At 63.1% G+C, this 22,377-nt stretch overlaps 1 protein-coding gene and 1 non-coding gene across 3 annotated transcripts in view; both read left to right on the top strand.

Annotated features, from left to right (window-relative positions):
• PHF21B (PHD finger protein 21B) overlaps window positions 1-22,377 on the top strand; it is a 91,555-nt gene that overhangs the window by 42,849 nt on the left and 26,329 nt on the right. The gene's annotated exons all lie outside the window — the stretch shown is intronic.
• TRNAR-UCG lies at window positions 9,955-10,039 on the top strand. The gene has a single exon. It is a non-coding gene; the product is annotated as a tRNA-Arg (tRNA).

Here is a 22,377-nt window from a genome sequence, read left to right as displayed (position 1 = left end):
CGTGTTCTCAACCCGGTGTGTGGAAATGTGGTCCTTCTGCAGAAGGTCAAGGGCCAGGCCAGGCCGTGGCCGTGACCAACAGGAAGCATCCTTGGTGGTGGTGGGCGGGGCTCGTGCAGGGTTGGGGGAAACCGGGCAGGGAGCCGGGCCGGAAGGTTACGCGGATGGGGCGGTGGTGACCTGCGGGGAGGGGGTGTGCTCAGGTAGCTGTGGCTGTGGGGCCACCGTGGGGGCAGCGGAGGGCATGGGTGGCACTCTTGAATGCCCCAGAGCGTGTGGGATGCTGCTCTCCTTGAACCCTTCCCCCTTCCCGGCTCTCAGTGAGACCCAGTGAGGGAGGTCAGAGGACCAGGCGGGACCACCCATCCCTTCCCTCTGCCTCTTTCCAGCTTCCAGAGGGGCCGAGTGGATTCCAGGAATGGGAACCACTGTCCCAGGTGGGCACAGCGGGGCCCCCGGGAGACAGCGCCCCATGGGCCTCCGTGTTCCCGAGCAGCGCGGGGATGCCCCCCGAGGTCTCCACGCCCCTCACTCACAAGCCGCCTCGTGGAGAAGGTCCAGCAGTTCTGTGTCCCGTAATGTGTGAGAAATCCCAATATTTCTGCCATTAAACAATAGCGTCACGAGGGCTGAATTGCCACCTGCAACGAGTAAATTAAATATTGACGATTTCATTGACTGTTAGATTTAATTTGGAGCCATCTTGCTGCGGCCGTAATGGGGCTGGAAATGACTTACTATTTAATCCTGGCTGTCATCCCCGTTAAGAGCTGACTGATAAGGAAAAGATTACTCACCCAGGCGAGCAAGTCCTGGCTCTCAGGCCGCTGCCCGGTCAATCTGGGGCCGAGGGATGGGGGCGGCCCCCCTCCTCCCCCCGCAGCAGCCGTGCCTCGTCCCCCAGGAAAGATTGAGAAACTCTGGCTTCCTCCCGAGGGGAAGCCCGGATCTCCTACTGGAGGCTGGTCTGCCAGGATGGGGGTGGTGGCTTCACGCCGTTGGGGCTGAGATGCTCGGTGCCCTTCCTTGCTGGCTGCTGGCTTGGCTCCGTGGGGCAGGGAGGGGACCCTGAGCCCCAGGTGGCTCAGTGTCGGCTCAGCGTGGGCGGGGCTGGTGACATGTGTATCAGGTAACTGCAGGAACTTGGGACGCTCTCCTCCTCACTTAATGGCCACAACCAGTGACCTGTGAGCATAGATCGAGATCACCCAGATGAGGAACTGAAGCCCAGAGAGGTTCAGGGACCTCCCTGAGGTCAAGGTCACACAGCTGGGCGGTGACCAGGATTCTGACCGAAGACTGGGCCTCCACCCTTTGTCTCCTTAGGCCCGACCCGGCTGGATCACTGGGGCGTGACCCGCACGGTGCTTGCTCTGGGCTGGTGGCCCCATCCCGTCCACCTGCCCGTCCGCCCCACGCACTCCTGGCCCCATTTGCTCCTCGTCTCACACCTCCTTGCCTTGGACTCCCTTTCCTCCTCCCTGCAGGGAGAGCCCCTTGCCATCTGTCAAGACCTGCCCCCTTCTTCAGAGCCAACTTTTGCGGTGTGGATAACCACTTCTCAGTTAGTCCGTAGCCCCGAATTACTCCCGAACGGGCCAGATGGATGTTCGCAGAGAAGCAGGGACGGAACGTTGGAGAAGTCGAGGCAGGACTTTGTGCAGAAATACTTCCACGTGGCTCAGGTTGGCTGGGTTGACGTGAGGCGGTCCTGGCCTCAGAAGCCCTGCTGGGGAAGGGACAGCTAGCCACTGGGGGCCACCGTGCCTGTTCATTTGAGCACCTTCCGGCCGTGGTTTGGGGCAGTTCAGCCGGATGCCTGTGTAGGAGGCGCTCGGACAAGAGTCACCTAACGTCTCAGAGACAGAGATGTCGGGGTCCAGAGGAGGGAGGGAGCGATGTGTTCTGGTGGCCGTGGATTCCTGGGGGGGGGGGGGCTGGAAAGAACCGAACAAGCATTGGGTGCTTGCAAAAGTATTTTCCGAGGGGATTTGAAAAGACAGAAAGGAACTGGTAGCCGCTCAACGCAGTCACGAGAAAAAGACCTTGACGGATGGCACTTCCCCAATGTAAACGCGGACCCCTTTCTCGGCCGAGGAATGCTGTGGGTCACACCCCACACAGTGGGGTCCTGAGCTGGGGGAGGCTCCCCGAGGGCATACAGGATTCAGGGAGGCCCCAGAGGATGGAAGGAGGGGCACCCTCAGAACCTTGATTCCTAATCAAATAGGACTCGCAGCTTCGGTCGCCAAACCCACACACCTGGAAGCTGTGGGTCTCAAGGGGGAGGGCTGGAAGCCTCCAGAGCAGGGGGCGGGGGGCTCCATGTTAGCAGGGAGACCCCGCTTGGCTCCCCCCCACCCCGCTCCCCACAAGCAGAAGAGAAAACGCTCAGATGTTGGCTGTGTTGAAGGGATCCACTCCGGGGCTGGGATTATGTTGTGAGCAGAGAGACTAATTAATGAATTAGAACAGGAAAAATAAAACGAAAGGGAACGTGGGGAAGTGAGGAGTGATCAAGGCAGGAAAGCCCCATGGGGTCTGGGACTGGTGGGGTTTGCGAGGGACTGGGGGCCGAGGCGGGGTGCCCGCGGGAGGGCGAAGGCTGGATCGGCCAGTTTGATGTTCCTAATTGGTCGAGCTTCTCTGCTTAAAAAGAAAACGAACTGGGAAACCACACTCAGACTAGCAGGTGCCTTCCGTCCCGAGCTGCGGGACCAGATTCCCGAGAGCCTCTCTGCCCCGGCCCGGGTTCTCCGCGTCCGTGTGGAGGGCGCAGCGGGGAACCTTCTCTGGCTGGAGCCAGGCCCCACACCTGGGCTTCCGGCACCAAGCCCACCCTACCCCCTGGCCACCCTGGGCTGCTGCTGTAGGAGAAACCCCAGGGGCTCTGGAGCGGAAGGAGGGGGAGGGGGGTCAGGAGGGGGGTGCACCCACTGCTCAGGAGGGCCGACTGAAAGGGCCCCTCGTGGAATGGATAAATGAGCGACTTGGGCCAAGGGAAAGGGAGAGAGATCCGGACGGAAGACACGGTGTCTTCCTGCTGAGACTCGGAGAGTTCTGGGACCCCCCAGCCCTGCGTGGAGCCCCAAGATTCAGTTGTGTCCAGGCCACCGCACCCGGTGCCTGCCCGGGCTGCCTGCTGAGGTTGGGGGAGGCAGGGACCCTTTACTCCCCCATCCTGCCATTGGTATTTGAGGGGAGCCCAGTCAGGTGCCAGAAGAGAAGGGGATCCCAGGAACTCCCCCCCCCCATCACTGCCTGTCCCCTCAATTCAAGCCCTCCCTGAGGCCCAGGTGCAGGGACAGGGACGCAAGCCCCAGGCTGCCGGCCACTGCTTGGGCACCGCCCCACATTCCCTCCTGGGGCAGTAAAACTCGCTCCCCACTCAGGGGCGGGAGGGGCTCAGATTCAAGGCTCTCGTCTGCCTCGGGAGCCCAGGACCCCAGGTCACTGGGCGGGAGTTAAGTTGCCCCATTTTACAGCGAAGGGAGTACAGGCCCCACTCAGGGGTGCCAGGAACCTGGGCCAGAAATACTATAAAGTGGGGTGCCTGGCTGGCTCAGTCGGTGAAGCGTCCGATTCTCGGCTTCTGCTCAGGTCAGGATCTCGAGGTTCGTGAGATCGACCCCCGTGTCAGGCTCTGCACGGACAGTGTGGAGCCTGTTTCGATTCTTTCTCCCTACTCTCCCCCCCGCCCCCTCACTCTCTGCCCCTCTCCTGCTAGTGTGTGTGCATATGTGCTCTCTGTCAAAATATTAAACAAATTTTTAAAGATGTTTTTTAAACATTCATTTTTTGAGAGACAAAGAGACAGAGTGTGAGCAGGGGAAAGAGAGAGAGGGAGACCCAGGATCCGAAGCAGGTTCCAGGCTCTGAGCCGTCAGCACAGAGCCCGACGCGGGGCTCGAACTCCTGAACCGCGAGATCGTGACCTGAGCCGGAGTCGGACGCTTCACCCACTGAGCCACCCGGGTTCTCCTCAAAATAAATAGTTTTTAAAAAGTGTAAAGTAATTTCCACGTGAACCAGAGCTTCACAAATGCCAGTGCTTCTGCAGCATTTCACGTGCCTGAGGGCTCCCCCTCGCTGTGTTAGGTGAGCCTCGTCACCGGCCGGTCGCGGGAAATTAAAGCAGGAGACGGACGGGAACGGGCCGTGATCAAGCGCCTTCTAAGCAGGCAGTCAGCCCCCCATGCAGCAAGTGCACTGCGATCCTGCAGGGTAAGGGTCTCCCTCCCCAACTGACGGAGGAGGAAACTGAGGTGCGGGTGGACCTCTGACCGAGCAGGACGCGAGTGCCAGGCCAGAATCCCGCTCTCCCTGCCTGACTGCGGAGCCTGGACGCTCCCGTTCCCCCACGTCCCTGCTCTAGTCCGGGGCTCTCGCGTGGGTTTTAGGTCCCCCCCCGTGAGGTGGGCTGGGCCAGGGATCTGCGGTTTCTGGCATCATTCATTCATTCGCTCACTCACTCACTCATCAGGAGCCCCGTCTCTCCCCGGGCAGACAGCCGGACGTCCCACGGCACGTCCTGATGGTCCACGCTGCGCGTCTTCTCCGGCTGGTGGAACCAACGTGTGCCGGCCGACCCGGGGTCGCGTCAGCTTGCTGGTCGGTGGCGGCGGGGCTTGGCGGGGCATGTTACGTGGCGGTCAGTGCATTTCCTAGCTCTGCGGCTGCCTCCTTTGAGTCCCCAGCGTGTCCCTGACCCGAGGCGGTACCGACACGTTATTGATGGCCCAGCTGTGGTCAGGGCCTCCGGACAGTCCTTTTCTGGGGCCTTTGCGGCCGAGGGAGGAAGAACAGGAGGACGTCACGTGGCACGTGGGCTGGAGTTGTGCCCCCCGCCCCCCCATGTGAGCGCGCGGCCCCTGGGAGCTCCTCCCTCACGACACCAAGTCTGGAGACGAGATGCGCACAGGAATGACGCGTGTTTCCTCCCTTACCTTCTCTTGAAGGGATGTGGTTTTCCGCTTCCACACAGAGCGCGCCCCACACGGCTCATCAGAAGTCTTACCAGTAGGTGGCCATAGGATTCCCATTTGCAGATGGGGAAACTGAGGCTCGCGGGGCTCAGCCTGTCACGGAGGGTCAGTGGGACGAATGGCCGAAGACGTTTTCTCGACCGCCTGCCACACGCGGGGCACCGAGGGTTTGCATGCGTTTGAGACCGAGTTGGTCTCCCGGCTGCTTCGACACAGGCTGGAATGCGCCAGGCAGATTTCCTTGGGGCCCGTGGACCTGCGCGGGGCAGGGGGGCTGCTGGGCTGGACGCTGACGCCTCTGTCCCTTGGGCAGAGCCCAGGGGTGAGCCTCTCACCCCTCCCCCCGGCCGGGGAGCACTTGTCATCTGCATCACTGCACGTGGGGACCAAACCCTGTCACTCGGCTGAACGTAAGGTTGCCAAAGAAGGGCTTGGAGGCGGCACAGCGGGCACGGTGCCCGCCAGGGATTCCGGACGGCAGGGTGGGGCCTGCAGGAGCACGGGAGCTGGCCACGTCCCGGGGAGGAAACCGAGGCACAGCCCAGCCTTCTGGGGAGCCAGGCCTCCTGACCTCTCGTGGGGCCTTGCCCAGAGCCCCACACGCTTCCTCCCCTCCGCGTCCTGAACCTTCCCCACGTGTCTGTACAGATCTGGTCCTGCGTCAAACGAAACGGGAACATAGGTCTGTCTGTCCTGCCGAGAGCCCGGGCTTCCTCTGTCCCGGGGATTCTCATGCTGCCGTTGCAGCCCTCTGGGTGGAGGTGACCCCCACCCCCTCACGGTGTGCTGCTGGGGGACAGACGCCGGGACCTGTCTGGTTCGGCCCTGGTCTCCGGGCTTCTGGGCAGAAAGCACGCTACGATGGGGGCCTGCGGGCAGGATCGCACCTGTTGGGGAAGGAGAAGGAGAGGGTTGGGGTGGATATGAGGGGCCCGGCTGGGTGGTCAGGGGTCTCACTGAGCAGGAGCCTGCTCTAGATCTTTCTTCCAGCCTTGGCAGGCCTTGGCCGTGGCTCCCGGGCCCCCTGCCCTGCCCAATCCAGGGGCCTCTGCCTCCGGCTTACGTCCTAAGGTTCTCAGATCCTTCCTCCTTCTCTGAGTCAGACCCACCACGCTGGACCTCGGGGATCAGCCAGTGTAGCCCCCCCCCCCCATCGTGCAGGTGGGGAAACTGAGGTCCATCTGGGTCAAAGGGTTTGCTGGACCTGAACCGGACCTCCCCGCACGCCCACCTCCTGGGTGTTCTCCGGAGATTGGCCGTAACCTCCTGGCACGTGTGGGTGGTCCTGCCCTCCGTGTGGCCTCCTGCTCCTCCTCGGGGGTCTCAGCTCAGCAGCCAGGCCTTGCTGGAGCTGCAGGCATCTTGCTGCCACCCTGAACCTCTGCTGTGCGTTCGCCGGGCCTCTGAGGACAGTCTAGGGCGTGCACCGTCTCTGTGGCCAGGCTGGTTCTGGCCCGGCTCCCTTCACCTCGTGGCCGGATCTGGTCACGGAAGTGGAATGATCTTCTCAGGCTTGTGGAGGGAATGAAATGAGCCGTGCCCGTCAGGGGCCTAGGCCAGGGTGGCCTGTGCGCCTGGCATCCTGCTCTCTTCCCCTGCGGTCTTGGTCCCCGGGCCCCAGTGGCCAGCTTTGAGACGCTCCAGGCCCTGGATCGTCTGCCTCTTTCCTGAGTCCGGCTGGGAGAAGGGAGAGGAACCCTCAGTGCGGGTCCTGAGCATGATGGCCCGAGGCCCTTCTGGCCCCAGACCTGCTGCCCCGCCCCCGCCCCCTGCAGGCTGCTCCCTAGGCCCCCCAAGGGCACACCCTCTCCACCAGGCCTTAGCCGCCGCTGTGTCCTCTCTCGTGGGCCACCTCACTCCCCTCCTCTGGGAAGGTGCTCCCTCTGCCCCCACACACTGAGGGGGGATGGGTCTGTACCCACCGAACTGAGCCCCTGGGGGACGGGAGCTGCGTCCCTTTCACCCCTGCTTCCCTGAGCCTGGAACCAAATGCAGAAGGGAGTAAGGGAGGGAGGCAGGGAGGGAGGCAGCTTCCGTGGCTCAGGAGGGCCCCACGGGGGTCCCCGCCCTGGCACCGCTCCGACACTGCCCTCACCGCGGTCTGTCACCGTCAGCCGGTGTGTCTGGCCCACCGAAGCCCCTTGCCTGGCACACAGTAGGTGCGCGGGCGGTTTTCTGAACAAGGGAGGGGCTCAGAGTCGGGGTTGGTGTGAAAATGGAGCTGTACCGTGACCTTCCGCGGCCGCCGCTGGGTCAGAGGCGCGAGGCGTGCTCAGCTTGGGTGGGATCTGTGCCTTTGTGGTCTCTCCACCCCTTCTGCTGCACCTGCTTATTCTCAGCGATGGAGACGAGACCAGCTGAGGGTGTGAAGGTGCAGGGTGGGGCCTGAGCCCCACAGGGGCCGCCTGACCCCCCCCCCAGGCCGATGGCACGTGCCCAGCGCTACAGGGCCCCTGGGAGTCGGGGAGGCTGGTGGTGGGGGCCTGGGAGGGGCCGGAAGCTGGGGGTGACCTTGGGCAAGTCACTGTGTCTTCTGAGCCTCCGTTTCTGCGCGTGAAAGGGAACAGCGGTCGTGAGCACCCGGGGCTCCTGAAGGATTGAGTCAAGTCGGGGCTGCGTGACCCAGGGCAGGGGTCATGCCAGGAATGGCGTCATCACTCTGTGATCTCTCTCCTTGCTCCGCAAATGTTTGCTGAACGTCTTTTAAAGCTTGAAGAGGCTGGAATTTCAGAAGTTGGTCTAGCGTTATAAATTAAAATTAAATTCCACGAAGATGACAGTAAGGGGGCTGCCGTCCGTGTCTGTGGGCTGGGTTGGCATGTCCCCGGACGTCTCCTACGTGTGTCCCCTTCTGCCCACGGTGGACCTCGTGTCCACCTCGGGCCCCCAGCCCTGGAGGAGGCAGTACTGGGTAGGCCGGCCCCACCTTGGCCTGGCCGGAGCTCGCTAGCTGCAGGGGGCGGTCCCAGTGGTGGGGGAGGCCCCGGGACCCCGAGGCAAGGAAGCTCCCATGGGTCTGCCGCTGCCACTGCTGAGCCAGGTCCTCAGCAGGGAGTCCCAGGCCGCACTGTGTCCCCCTCGCCGTGAGGCCGCGTGTGGGGGTGATCTGTCCTTGCCCCGGCCTCCTGCTCCACTCTCCCTCCTTGAGCCCTCGACACTTCGGGGGACTCCGGGACACCCACCTTCTGCCCCAGGGACAGGCTTGGGCGCGCTTGGGTCTTTGGTCAAGGGCTGGGGGTCACGGCCAAAGGCGACCTTCCTTTTCCCCCCGGGCCCGTCAGCGAGACCCACGTGATGCGCTCCCTCTGTGCCCCCCGTCGGTCCACATGCCGTGTCCTGGCCCCCAGGCGTGCGCAGGGACGGCGTGAGAGCCTTCTCTTGAGCCCGGCACGAGGCTCTGTCCTGACACAAGGCCGAGCCCCGGTCCCCCAGCCTTGTTCATGCTGTCTTCCGGCAGCCCGCCGACCGGGGGCGGCACTCGGCCCCCTCCCCGCTCCTTCCGGTGGTCCCGAAGAACCTGAGACCCGAAGACCTGAAATCAAAATAGCCCTCCGTCCCGTTGGGCCCCGCTGCTGGGTGCAGCCTCATTATCCTGGCTCATTAACGTGAGGACGCGACGCTCGGCCACGCGCCTCTGAAGTCGCGCAGCAGGCGGGCGGACGAGAAATGCTAATGTCCGGTGATTAGAACGTGGTCGGATGGTGCGTGCCCGTCGGGGCTGGGTTTTGGGTTTCGGGTGTGGAAATAATTAAGCCGACGGGAGGCTTAAGAGCAGGCCTGTCCGGTTCGGACCCTCTTGCCGAGAGCAGGGGCGAATGATTTCCTGCTGATCTGAACACTCCGTGCCCGGCACCGGTTGGCGGAGTTTTAAGCACATCTGCGTTTTACCTTGACTCTTTCGTTTGACGCGTGGGGAAGCGGAGGCTCTGGGCGGGGGGAGGGCCCCCCACCCCCACCCGGTAACCGCGGCTGTCATTTTCTTGAGGACGAGGGCCTGATCTTCACATCTTTGTCCCCACCACCTAAAGGTGGGCTTGCTGGGGTTTTCAGCAAGGTCACTCTCCTCCTTAAAGCCCCCGGAGCCCCAGCAGGTCTCCGTGGCTTCTTGTTCGCGTCACTTGTTCCCCTGACCCCTCCCCGCCTCTCCTCCCTCACTTCCCTGCCTCCACTTGTACCCCTTGTGGCCCATCTCGAGCCCCTGCGCTGTTCTGTGGTAGCCTCATGTGTCCCCAGCTCTCTGTCCGCCCCGCACGGGGTGGCCTCCGGGGCCCTGGGACCCGCTCCCCCCCCACCCAGCCTCCCCAGCCTCGGCCCCCTCTGCATCTCTGCCCGTCCCCTGCGTCCCTGTCATCTTCTGGTGTCCTGGGCATCCCCACTCCGTGCCCCCCACCTGTGAGATCCTGTCCCAGCGTCTCCATCATCTTCCCCTTGGGGCCCCACGGAGTACTGCGCCCCGGCCCCGTGTGAGCCCCTCTCTCGGGATTTTCGACTAGAGCCTCCTCGGAGGTCTTGGGGAAGGCAGGTCGCGGCAGGTGCCTCGTGCATGCAGCCCGGAGCCACAGTGGGGTTTGGGGAAGCCCTCGGCCTCTGCGGCTTTAAGTGCTTTCCATGCTTCTCAGAGAGGTGGGATCAGACTCGTGAAAACCCTGCTGGCAACGGACGAGGCTGGCGAGGCTGGCATGTGTTTTATCTACAAGAACAGCCCCGACAGAGTCCCTCTGACACGTTCCTGATTCCCTTTGATGAGACCTCGCCTTTTAGGCCGTAACTGGCGTAACCACAAACACCGATTCCAGTCCGAACGCAGCGAGTTAGCCGTGAAGTCTCGAAATCCAGGGGCGGGGGGAGGGGTCTGCACCCCAGCTGCCCCCACTTTTCCTTGCTCTCTGGGGGGTTGGCATTGCAGCCCTTGCATTTTGTAAACACGTATAGCTTTTTCCTTTGAAACATATTTACGACAAAAAAGGGCGCCTGGGTGGCTCAGTCGGTTGAGCGTCTGACTTCGGCTCAGGTCATGATCTCGCGGTCCGTGGGTTCGAGCCCCGCGTCGGGCTCTGTGCTGACAGCTCGGAACCTGGAGCCTCCTTCAGATTCTGTGTCTCCCTCTGTCTGTGCCCCTTCCCTGCTTGCACTCTGTGTCTCTCTCTCTCTCTCAAAAATAAATAAACATTAAAAATATATATATATTTACGTACCTTGAACTTCACAGATCCTAGCCGTACCGTGTGACGAGTTTTGACACCTGTATACGCGCGAGTAACTGATCCCCCCAGAACGTTCTCACCACCTCGGAAAGCTCCCCCGTGTACCTGCCCGGTGAGGCTCCCCCAGGGCAGCACCCCCTTCTGATTTCCCTCACCCGACGAGCCCGCCAGCTCCTGGGCTTCGTGTCAGTGGAACTAAGTGCTCAGCAAGTGGCCTGTCTTGCTCTGTTCATTCGGCCCCATTTTTGAGGCTCCCCGGCACAGCAGGTGTACCGCCCCGTGTGGCTGAGGGGCAGCCCGGGGCGTGGGTGTGCCACCACCCGGGTCCCACATTCACCAGCTGACGGACATTCGGGTGGTCCCCGCGTTCCGGCGGTTACGAAGAAAGCTCGGAGCATCTGTGTGCACATCGTTTTAGGGACACGTTTTCATTTCTCGTGTCAATACCTCGGAGGGAAACTGCCAGCTCCTAGGGCTCAGGTGCGTGTTCAAGTTTGCAAGAAATCGCCAAGCTCTTTCCCAGAGGGGTGGCCGCACCTCCCAGTCCCCAGCAGCGGTCTGTGACGGCCCCGGCCGTTCCGGCACACTCGGCTGGCCTCCCGGCCCCGTGCCTCGGTGCCTGGGTCCCCTGTGCACCTGTGCTCACACCGGGCGCCCGCCCCGGTGTGGACACTCCCCTTGCTGCTCCCCCTTACTCCCTGGAACTTGGTCTTTCTTGTGTCCATCACTTGTCTCCTGTCCTTCCATTGAGAAGTATGGTTCTTATTCTGAGTGAGTCTGCCTTCGTGTTACCATGGAGCACAGGGTCAAGGCCGTTCATCCTTCTGCTTTCTCATTAGAAGCGGACGTCCGCGGCTTTTGTCTTGGAATTGCAACGTCCCGTAGAAGAGCTCCATCCAACGGAAGTATAAAGGGAGCCACGTGTGTAACCTCACACCTTGGGGGCCTCGTAACCAGTGTATCCAAAACCTTATCGCTGCAACACGTAACTAACCTCTCCAAATATTCGCGAGCTGTTTTATTCACGCTAAGTCTGTGAAGTCCCGTGTGTGCCTTACGCTGACAGCAAATCTTCGGTGGCACCAGCCACATTTCACGTGCTCACCGGCAACGAGTGCCTGGCTGCCCAGAACTCAGAGGTGGCTCTGGAGCCGTGGAGAGCTGAGTTCGGATCCCGGCTCTGCCTCTGACGCGCTGTGCGATTTGAACAAGCCACTCTGCCTCTCTGAGCCTTAAGTTTCCTTCCCCGTGAAATGGGGCTTCAGCTCCAGATTGTGGCGGACAAGCTGTGCCAGGGGAGACGGTCCGTGTCGTTGCTCGTCTCTGGGGTTTCTTGGCAGGATGTCTCAGGGGCCTGGGGTGCGACCCTGGGAGGGTTGTGGGGGGAGAAGGGAGCGCCTGAGTATTGAGAAGTGGGGGCCGCGGCCTGGAAGCGGTGCTTGGCACAGCAGCGTCCTCTGCAAGAGAGCAGCCTCGAAGTGGGTGGGCTGCTAGCACCTTCCCGGCCCCGGAAGCCCAGCAGCGCCCCTGCCCTTGGTCTGGACCCCGCTGGGCGGAGCCCTCCAGGGGCGCATGGGGCGGGGGTGCACCCAGCTGTGGAGACACCGCATCTTGCTTCCTCAGGACGCCCCCTAGAGGTGTTCTCCACTATATTTCGCCTACGAGGACTTTTTTTCCCCTCCCCTAGTACACGGAACTCAAACTCTCAAACTTATTTTCAACCCTTTATTCGTTTCCATGCCGAAGTGCTGTTTCTTCTAAAAATACCCTGGCAGAGAGAGCAGGATGTTGAGTGTCTCCCGGGGGCAGCGGGCTGTGGGCACACCGTCACCACGCACGGCACGGCCCGTCGCCGCGTCCAGCTCGGAGCAGGCTCTGCGTGAGGCCCGGGCGTCCCTGCGCGGGGTGGGGAGGGGGCGGGGCCACCCCTTCCAGAGCTGAAGGTCTTGCGTTCCTAATCTCGCCCATCCCTCACCCCCCTGTGAAGCCGATGTCGGCGACCCCGCGTCCCCGTCTTGTAGAGAAGCCGAGGTGCTGGTGGCGAGGTGGCCTCACCTAAGTCCCAGCTGCCTGAGACCATGTTGTTCTTGGGGAGCCACCGTTGTTTCAGGGACTCCGAGGCTCCAGGTATGTGTCCCCTGCTTCCCTTCGGACTGTCAGAGCAAACCAGTGTGGACCAGTTAATTGTCCCCGTTTTACAAAGGAGACAGCCTGAGGCCCGGCGAGTTTGCATAAAGCTGTGCAAGAAGTGACAGCCCCTCCATGGCAGGTTTGGGATTTGACTCCAGGTCTTTCGGCTGCTTCCCTGCAGCTCCCAGCGAGGCACCTCGGGCGCGTGTGGGGGCAGGAGTGACAGCTGGGCGGGTCACCGCGACCCCTTGGAACCGTCAGCGGCAGCCTACACGTGTGGACGTGCGCTTGGCGTGGCATTTTTAGAAGCTCTGCTCTAAACGTGGCGAGAGTGGATGCTGTGTTCGAGCGTGTGTTTAACGGGGCTTGGACGCTTCCAAGGTCCCGGGAGCTTCCCCAAGTGCAGCGGGCGCTGCCCTTCCCCCCCCCCCCCCCCCCCCCAAAAGGCATTAGGCTGCAGGTGCGTGGCTCCCAGCCCGAGGTCTCCCTGGGAATCACAAGGGGAGGATGACAGCCCTGGGGTGGCAACGTGAAGCAGCCCAGGGATGGCCCCAGGGTTCGGGGGACACTTCTGCAGTCTGAGCAAGACCACAACCGGATGGGGAGGCCGGCTTCTCTTTCCACGCTGGAGAAGCAGTCCCAGGGAAGCACTCTGATTGGTCTGCTGGGTCACATGCCCGCCCTCTAGACCAATAACAGATCCCGGATAATCCGGCGCTGTGATTGGCCCTGTTGAGTCATGTGGCCCAGCCCGCGCCCCCACCCCCCCCACCCCCCCACCCAGTGGGCGAGCGTCCTTCTGTAGCCCATGCTCTTGTTGAGTGAAGGCTGAAGAAGGGCTGCTGGCCTGGCACGGGAGCCAGGGAGGGCATGCCAGGCAGGGGGCCCGGTGTGCACCCACACACGCGTGTGCAAGGGCGTGGACGCACGAAGTCTCCCCGGGTCTGCTGGCCCCTTGTCACCCTGCTTCCCAGGGAGTGGGCTAGGCGGTGGTGTTTGCAGACCACCGTCCTTGGGGACGTGGGCGGAGCCTGGCCAGGGTGAATCCAGGAGGGACATGCATGGCAGAGGAAAGGCCCCCAAAAGTCTGCTCAGCCGTTCACCCAGGGGTGAAGGGGGAGCCACTGAAGAAAGCAAATTGACGATTCTCCTGGGGCACCTGGGTGGCTCAGTCGGCTGACTGTCTGACTCTTGGTTTCTGCTCAAGTCATGATCTCACAGTTCGTGAGTTCGAGCCCAGCTTCGGGCTCTGCGCTGACAGCCTGCTTGGGATTCTCTCCCTCTCTCTCTGCCCCTGTCCTGCTAGCACGTACTCTCTCTCTCTCTCTCTCTCTCTCTCTCTCTCTCTCAAGATAAATAAGTGAACTTAAAAAAAAATTTCTCTCCCGGCACGGCATTGATCTCTTGGGCCTCAGCTTTCTTGTCTGTAAAATGGGCGGCCCTCTGCGCCTCACAGAATGGCGGGAGGGTCGGCCGAGGTGGTGTATGTGAAGCACCGGGTAGGTGCGGTGCCTGGCGGCCGGTGGGTGAGCAGTAACCTTCTTACAGTCTCGCTGGACGAGAGCGGGCGTCAGGCTCCCACATTTCCCGGGAAACATTTGCTGTTGGGCCCCTTCTCTTTCTCTTTGTGGGTCAGTATCCCCTGCTCCAGGGCTCAGTTTCCCCACCTGTAAAACGGGAAGCCTAGTGAGATTCTGCGAGGTCGCACCCGGCAGCTCACGACCGTCAGCAACTGTTCGTGTTCTTAGAAGGCCGGCCCGAGACGCCTGCCCCATTCGGCTCTCTAAGCAGCTGCCGGGCCGCCATCCCGTGGGGCGTAAAGGTTGGTCTGCGGGGCACGGGAGTGCTCAGAGATGCTCTGGCCCCGTCCTGTTTCCTGTACAGTCGCAGGGGATGCTACTGCCCCCGAGAAATGCCCTTTAGGCTGAACGGTCCCTGGAGGGAATGGTGTGAGAGGGTCTCTGTCCCCGCTAAGCCATGCTGAGCGTCCCTCTGTGCCTGTGGCTGCAGCCACCTAACAGACCTGGTCCCCTCCCCCTAAGAGGATGATGGATCTTCTTCCCCGGGATGTGGGGAGGCCGGAGGTGGGTTCTGGGTGGGCTTTCTCCAGCATCTGTGCCGCGCCTGCCACGGCCGGCCTCGCTCCTGTCTTCTTACCCTGACCTGGGGGCGCGTCTCAGCGAGGCTGGGGCGCCTCCCAGGACATGACCTCGTGGAGCCTGCTCAGGGTGCGGTGGGTCTGGCATCCGGAAACGTGTCGGGGAAAGAGCGAGGATCAGACAGGGTGTTCTCTCCTGCGGGGGGGAGCGCGCGGGCGCGGCACGGGCCTGGAGATGCCGCGGTGGGTGCCATCAGAGCAGGTGACGTGTGGCATGCTCTTAGCCAGGCCTTCACCACGCCCACCACACTCCCTGCCCGAGGCCTGGGCGGTCAGTGTCGAGTTCAAAAGATGTCTTCCGGTGATCTGGTTGACCACCCCTGTCACAGATGGGGAAACTGAGTCAGGAGATGAGGTCACTCCGAGGTGAAGGCAGCACCGCCTTGTTTCTCTTTGGCCCAAGAGACCCTGGGACCCTCCCCTCCTGCCACACGGGGCCACGTGCAGAAGAGTGACCCCTGTAATCCCTACCATGGCCGTCACCGCCCAGGTCCCAGAGTGCTGCCACCAAGTAAGTGTCACAGGCCCCTCGTGTCCTGCTCCAGACAGGCTGGTGCTGGGACGTACCTCTGGGAGGGAAGGGGTTCGGCTTGTGCCTTTATCAAGCGCCTCCTGAGTGCCAGGCACTGCCTTCCGCAGACCCCCTGCATGGCTGAGATGGCTGTGCTGAGCCCTCGGGGGACCCTGAGCCCCTCTCTGTGTGTCCTCCCCTCCTCCCCACGACCAGGTCTCATCCTGCAGGACAGAGTCAGGAGGAAGAGAGGGAGGGGTAGGGCAGGGTGGTGGGAAGAGGAGGGTCCCCTCCCAGGGTGCCCCCCAGGTCCCCTCCCAGCCGTCTCCCTCCGGCCACCGCCTGGGGCAGGTCACTTCCTCTCCCTACGTTTTGAACATCCACACGTCCATCAGGGTCCTGGTACTCGTCTTCCAGAACAGTGGCAACCAGCTAGACACAGAGGTGCTTTATCAACGACGAACAATGCTCCCGCGCCCTCCCCTGCTGGCAGGAACCTCCCATCCGCCTCCGTCTGTGCTGGCCAAGTGGGGGCCGAGTGGGGGGCCCACTCACCGGCCGGCACCTTCAGATCTGAGTTCACATCCCGGCCCCGCACCTGCTGAGAGCCTGTACCCTCACAGCCTGGGTGGGAACCTTGACTTGCTTACATCTGTCCACACGGTACGCTGCTCCCCCAGCTAGAACCCTTGTGGGGATGCCCGGCCCTCCTCTGAGGAGTGCTCAGGAGCCCCCCCCCCTCCTCGAGTTGCTGGAAGGTTCTGTATCTTCGTCTGGGTGGTGGTTACTTGGGCTGAGCTCTGCGCCTTTCGCTGTAAGTAAATCGTGTCTCCGTTTCACGCAGGGGGCCCCCCTTTCGGAAGCCCAGAGTGTCTGGGTCACTGCCCACGGGAGGCTGGGCGGAGGCGCTCTGTCAGCGGGCTTCCCGGGGCTCCGTGCAGATGTGCGTCCCCTAAATTAGATTCCGGGGCAAATTAGATTCCGGGGCATCGGAGGTGGCAAGATGATGAGGCCGAGGCCAGGGGGAGTGCGCGGCCGCCGACCACACGTGGAAATTAGATTTATCTTCCCAAGGTCCGCGGGTCGGTGGGGAGAGCCGGGAGAAGCCCTCCCGTGGATCGCACAACTCGGCCGTTGTGATTTGTTTGAAGACGCGGACCTGGCGGGGCCGCCTCCACATCCGAGGGCCCAGAGAGCTGCTCCGGGCCTCCCGCCAAGGGGCAGACACAGATACTTCGAGTCCCAGATAGCAGGGGCCCCGAGGCGAGGGCGACAGGTGGCCTGTGGGGAGCAAGGCCTGGGGACAGGCAGGTACCGCCCCTGCCGTGTTTTCCTCTGGCCTCGGGCCCCTGCCCGGGCAGCCTCGGAGACAAGCCGGTGGCCTTCCCGGAAGGCGGGGGGGCTCTGGCCACAGCATCTTCGCTGCGGCCCGGCCCCTCCTTGAGAGGACCCCTGCAGAGCGGGGGAGGCAGCCTGCTCTCGGGCCTTGTAGCCAGGGGCCACCATCCCTGGGGACAGGGGTACCTGGAGGGCCACGCAGGGGTGCCAGCTGGCTTCTGCCCTCCGTAGTCCAGTGCCGTCTCAGAAATGGCGCTTCTTCCCCAATTTTGTTGATGTGATACGGCTGCTTTAGCTGCTCTCCCGGACGCCCCTCTGCACCTCCCCCCAACTGCAGAAAGGGCACAGCCCCCCGTCTTCAGTCCACCAGGCCATTTAGAGCGTGTGTTTCCTACTAAATAGCATAAAATTACACCCTTTCAAGTTAATGAAAGCACTTGGCGACGCTGGGGCTGCTGGGGCGGGGGGTGGGGTGGGGGGGTTAAATGTCAGCGCAGAGAAGCCGCCTGTGTTCTCTGGGGCTTGCTGATTACGAGCGGCCTCCCCTGGAAGGACCTCTGCATTGGTTAAGTGGCCCCGGGCAGCCTGCCTCAGCTGGCCCACTCGGTCAGGGTCACCGGGACCTGGCTGGGCGGGAGCCGCCTGTGCGGGGGGCCGTGCCGTTTCCCCCGCTGTGCACTCGGGAAATGGGTTGGCGTTGCAAACCCTGTGGTGCTTGGAGAAGCCGGTTTCGGGAGACGGTTCTTGTGTTAAAGCCCCAGTGCCACAGTCTCCCGAGAGTCCCCTTGGACGTGCCCCCCTCTCCCGGGAGCTGCTCTCAGTGGGGACCACCTGCCAGCCCCCGGAGGAGAACAGGACGCCCAGGGCAGGGCCGGCAGATGTGGGTGCCCTTGGGCAAGGAGAGCCTTAGGACAAGGCCGGTCCTGGGCTGGGCACCACCGTGGGATGCTCAGAAGCCCCGCCCCCTCGGGAAGCAGCCAGCCAGCAATCCGTCGTGTCAGAGGAGGCCAGAACCCACTTCCTGCTTGCCCCAGAGGGCTCCCTGGCTTACAGTCCACACCTTACCCCCCGGCCTCAGATCTGGCCTCCACACAGAAGCCCCCTTCCTGCCCTGCTACACCATCCAAGAGCCTACAGTGGCTGACGGCTCCCCATCTCCCATAAGGCAAGGCCAAGCTCTTGGGTGTGGCATTCAAGGCCCTACCTGGCTCTCTACTTCACCATACCCACCTTTGGCTTTGTGGTTCGGCCCCCAGTGCTCCGAGCTCTTGGTGCCCTCGCCCCTCCCTCCCCACCTTCTCCCCCCCACCCCACCCAACCCCCCACCCCCCCGTCCCTCCTATTTACCACGCACTTACTTGGCTGCCCCCTTGATCAATTCTGGTGCATCTCTCAGGGCCCGGCTCGGACACCACTCCTCCAGGATGCCTCCCCCCTTCCCCTCTGCAGAGCCCTTTCTGCCTTTTTTACGCTTAGGTTTTAATTACAAGTACGCAAAGGGTGCTGTGATCAGCCTGCATACACTCTCTGCCCGAAGGAAGCAGTGGGCACTTCGTCACATTTGCGCTGATCGTCTTTTGAAGAAGTAAAATGCGCAGAAGAAGCAGGTGCCCTCCGGACTCCCCCTCGCCACCGCCCCCCCCCCCCCACCGCCAGGGGCACCCACGATCGTGAGTCGGTTTTGCACGTTTACTCAGCGTCAGCAAACCAGGCCGTCCCGTGGTGCTTACTCCACGTGAACGTAGCGGGTGGCGGGCACCGCTCGTGGGTTTCACCCAAGGGCCTGTCTCTGCGGTGACGCGTCTACATCCGGCTTGTGGCTCTGGCTGCCGGGAGCCAGAGAACATCCCCCGTCGGAGGGACATTGTGGTGGGCCCGTCCCCTGCCGATGGGACAGTCCCTTTTCCCCAAGGCAGGTGCTGTTGTGCAACACGTGTGTCCCGGGCACGTGGGCACGCGTGGCCCTGGGGTGTGTGTCCAGAAGGGGAGCCGCGGACCTGGCCCTGCCTGTGTTCACTCTGTCGGGCAACCCCGTGGCCGTTGTCCCCACGCCGGCCTCTCCCGCTCTTCCTTGTCTCCATGCCGCCTTGGTCCTTGATGCACATTCGTGACGGGAGAAGCCACTGGAAGGACCCAGGCGCCAGCAGCTCTGGGCCAGGTGGGAGGGACGCTTGTCGGGACCCCGGCGATGGGAATGAATGTGTCTGCCGGTCGGCCGTGCCCCCCCGGTAGGGACACAGGCGTGGTGGACACAGGGACTCCCGGGACACGGCGGCGGGAGCAAAAGCAGGTGCGTGTTTCCCTGGACTTTCGCACGAACCTCCAGTGGCCCCCGCTGGCCCTGCGTGGACGGGCTCGGGTTAGCGGGAGCCGGCGTGGGGGCCCCGGGCCGGGTGGGCGGTGGTGGCCGGGCTGAGCGGGAGCACGCCGGCCGCACGCGGAGTGAGCCCAGAGCCCGTCCCCGGCGGCCAGGGTTCACCTGCGAGCCACAAGCTGGTTTCGCACGACAGCCAAAGTGGTGCTTGTGTTAGAGTACTGTTTATCGGCGCTTACTGGTGTTGGGGCTCACTTGCGTTTGGCCCGCGTCCCAGCCAGCCTCTGAGAAGGCAAGGGACCTCAGAGCTCCAGAAGCCACACAGCCGCGTGGCTCGAGTGGAGGGATGCGAACCGAGGCCACCTTCCCTGGGGCTGCTGGGTGGTCCTAGGGGCCTGGGGCTGCTGCCCCGCCGTCGTCGCCCAGCTCGGGAGGAGGTGGGAGCCGGGAGGGGTGCGGGATGTAGGAGCCCCGGCTCTGGACAGCAAGTCCCGTCCCAGCCACTGGAGAGGCCCGAGAAGCGGGGCCGCACGCTTCCCTGCTGTCCTCAAAGCTGCGCTCGGCACTCCGCGTCCCCTGCCGGACGGCACCCTCCCAGGCGAGGTTAGTGGAGGTCGCGGGGAGACGCGGGTTCCTCCGGGGCAACCCGGCTCCTGTGTCCACAGTGCTGGCCGGAGCCCCGCCACCGAGGGCGGAGGCAGGTGGCGGCTCTGCCACTCACTGTCCCGGGGCCCAGCAAGCCCACCCCCTCTGGGCCTGTCACCTCATATGGAACACATACCGTCAAGTAAGGGAGGGACAGGCGTGCACTTACAGAAACGTTTGTCTCTGTGTGATGCGGCCTCCTTCTGTGAGGCCGCTGCTCCTGTGATGAATTCCGAGGTCCTTAAGGGCCACCTTCCGCTCTGGCCACTGACCACGCCACGGGTACACAACACCCCCCCACACACACACCAGCCAGGGCTCACACTGGATCTCCCTCCTCCTCCCTGTCCATCCTGTCCCTGACATGACCCAGGGGAGGGGCTCACGGTGACCCCATGCCCGCCTCCTGCACCATTCCTGCACCAAGGGAGAGGAAAGGGGAGGGTCTGGACGACTGGGTCCCACCGACTCGCAGCCTGTCCCGGGGCCACAGCCTGGGCAGGAGAGGCAGACGGCCACCGAGGCCCTGCACGCTGATGGAGCCTTCCCGTGATTGCCCTCTCCGGCAGTTCTGGTGTTGTGGCCGCTGGGGTCCCTTCCTGCTGTCCGCGTGCAAGGCCCTTGCTGGTGGGCCGTGTGGAAGGCGCAGGCACACGCCTGCCCGAGGACGGTCCCCGGACTCGGTGGGAGGTATGACGGTCACTCTTCCCGTTGTTGAGCATCAGGGGCTGACCTTCGGGGTCAGACGGGCCGGAAGCTGGCAGGTCAGGGCAGGCCCCGGCTCGAGGTCCTGCATGGGAGTCGTTCTGTCCGGTCCTAGAGGTTGGCCGGTGCTCATGGCTGGGTCGCTGTCTGCTTCGGGAACACGTCTACCTACGTGACCTGGACAGGGCCACCTCAGGACCCCCTGGGTTCTACCGAGAGGACAGCCCTGTGAGGTCTGGGGTCAGCGCCCAGAGGTCGCGGTCTGCGTGGGTGTGGAGAGCGGGCTCAGGCAGGGGTGAAGCTGGCCGTGGCCTGCCGCCTGTGCAGGTGGCAGAGGGCAGGCCCACCTGATGGTGGACCCTGGTGGCCGTGCCTGCAGTCGTGCAGAAAGAGCCTCCCATCCCTCGGCCGCTCCCCGAGGCCCTCCTGGTTTAACGACATCTGTCAGACACCCGCTCCGGCCAGGACCTGGGCTGGACTCCACACGGAGAGGGGCTTCAGCCCTGCCCCACCCCGCCTTGCCGAAGGGGCCCTCCTGTCCCGCCCCGCAGGGGAGCAGAGACCGGTTCTGGTCCCTCGGGTCAGAGGCTGGGGCGGGAGCAGCCGCGGTGAGGCCGGGCTCACGGACCCCGTTGCCAGCCAGATACCCCGTGGGTGCTCTGGGACGTTTGCTGAACGAATGAGGGAGAGAAGGGGGTCACCGTGGGCGGGGGGCATCTGGCAGTGCCCGGAGGTCTAGGGAGGCCACGGCGGGGAGGAACCCTGGCCACCGCAGTGCACGAGCAGCAAGTCGGGATGAAAGCACCTCCACCCGGCAGGGGCGTGGCCCCGTGGCCTGGTCCCGTGGCTCGCCCTGGCCGGGGGTTTACTGAGAGCCCAGCAGGCTCTGGTGTCTGCACTTGGGCACAGAAGGAAACACGGTGGATGGGAACACAGGCAGGAAGCTCGAGAGGTGGTGGGTCTGGTTTTCTTTTCTTCTTCCTCGCGCTGCTGGGCACCAGGGTATTTTACTCTGATTTTGGGGGCAGGGAAAGGCAAGTCCATACACCCCATCTGAGAGGCAGGGGGTGCCCAGGTTTGCCCAACAAGACAGGGGCCACTCCGGGACGGGTACCTGGTCAGGCTGATGCCACGAGTCCCGTCCCTCCCCCGTTCCCGGCAGGCTGGCCGGCTCCGACCCGCCCGCGCCCCGTGCAGCAGGCTCTGTTCCTGTGGCAGATGAGGGGACTGGGCACCGAGAGCTGGGGGGCCACACGCAGCTGCTGTCAGGGCTGGGCTGCCCCAGGGACTCCGCCGATGCAGGACAAATGTGAAGTTATCTTTGACTTTTATGGCCCTTTTTTTCCCTATTAAGATGCTTAGAGCTGTAAATGTAGTCTTAAAGAGCTCATTTATCCTGACGAAAGTGTGGCTATAAACTATCCAGTGCTCGTGACATAGCCGCTGAGATGATTGTTTCTGCTGGTACCGATAAATTCCGACGCGGAGCAGAAAGGTCAGCCCCTGCCAGATAAAATGTCTTTTCAGCTTGTTAATTAAAGCTTCATAAGGACATGGAAGAACGCACTCTGGGGGCGGAACTTAGAAAAGGAGCAAACAGATGAGGCTTGCAGGGTGCCCGGAAGCCGGCCCCGCGCAGACGGGGAGTGGACGCTCGTGGCAGGTGACTTTGGTGTCCTGGGAGGCGACCCAGCGTTCCCAGAAGCGCGAGGTGGAGGGACCCGGCTCAGCAGCCCCGTTTGTAGCAAACTTCTCCTAAGCGCCCAGGACTTCAGGCTTTGACCCGGGAGCGGTCCCGTCTCTGGGTCTCCTCTCGATGCCCCGGCACAGAGGGACCCCGACACCCTGCGAGGTGCTCCTTAAAGCCCCATCAGGCACCCCGAGCGAGCCCCAGGCAGCGGCCGCTGTGGGGCTGGGCTGCAGTCAGGCAGGATTTTAGCTGGTGGAGTCAGCGGGTGAATGCTGTTCGTTCTGCAAGCTGGTGGCATCCGGGGGCTTGTCTGGGGGCGTCTTAGCCAGAAGGGGATTCCCAGGGGAAGTAGGCTGGCCCCTTGTTCCCTGGCTCCTGTAGGTGCTGGGCGTGCATTTGCCCAGAAGTTGTGCGGCCTCAGGATCTTCCGGTCGGCTCCCGTCTGCGCAGGAGTCCCTGCTCCCAGGGGGCCACACAGCTTCGCTCACTGATGACACCAGGTGCCCGTGGGGGTCTCTGATGCAGAACCTGCTAGAGGGACAGGGTGGTTTCCTCTTGGCTTGTGGTCCCCAGGTTGGCAGAATCACCTGGAAGCTTGCTAATCAGATGGGCACTGTGCCTGCCTCCACCTGTGCACGCCTGGGCCGGAGCGGGGCGGACGGGGGTGGTCGGGGGGGTGCGTATCCGGCTGGAGGCA

The sequence above is a fragment of the Panthera tigris genome, chromosome B4 (assembly GCF_018350195.1).
Source record: "Panthera tigris isolate Pti1 chromosome B4, P.tigris_Pti1_mat1.1, whole genome shotgun sequence".
NCBI lineage: Eukaryota > Metazoa > Chordata > Mammalia > Carnivora > Felidae > Panthera > Panthera tigris.
The sequence above is the reverse complement of the archived record's forward strand: the minus strand, read 5'-3'. Positions and strand labels throughout refer to the sequence as shown.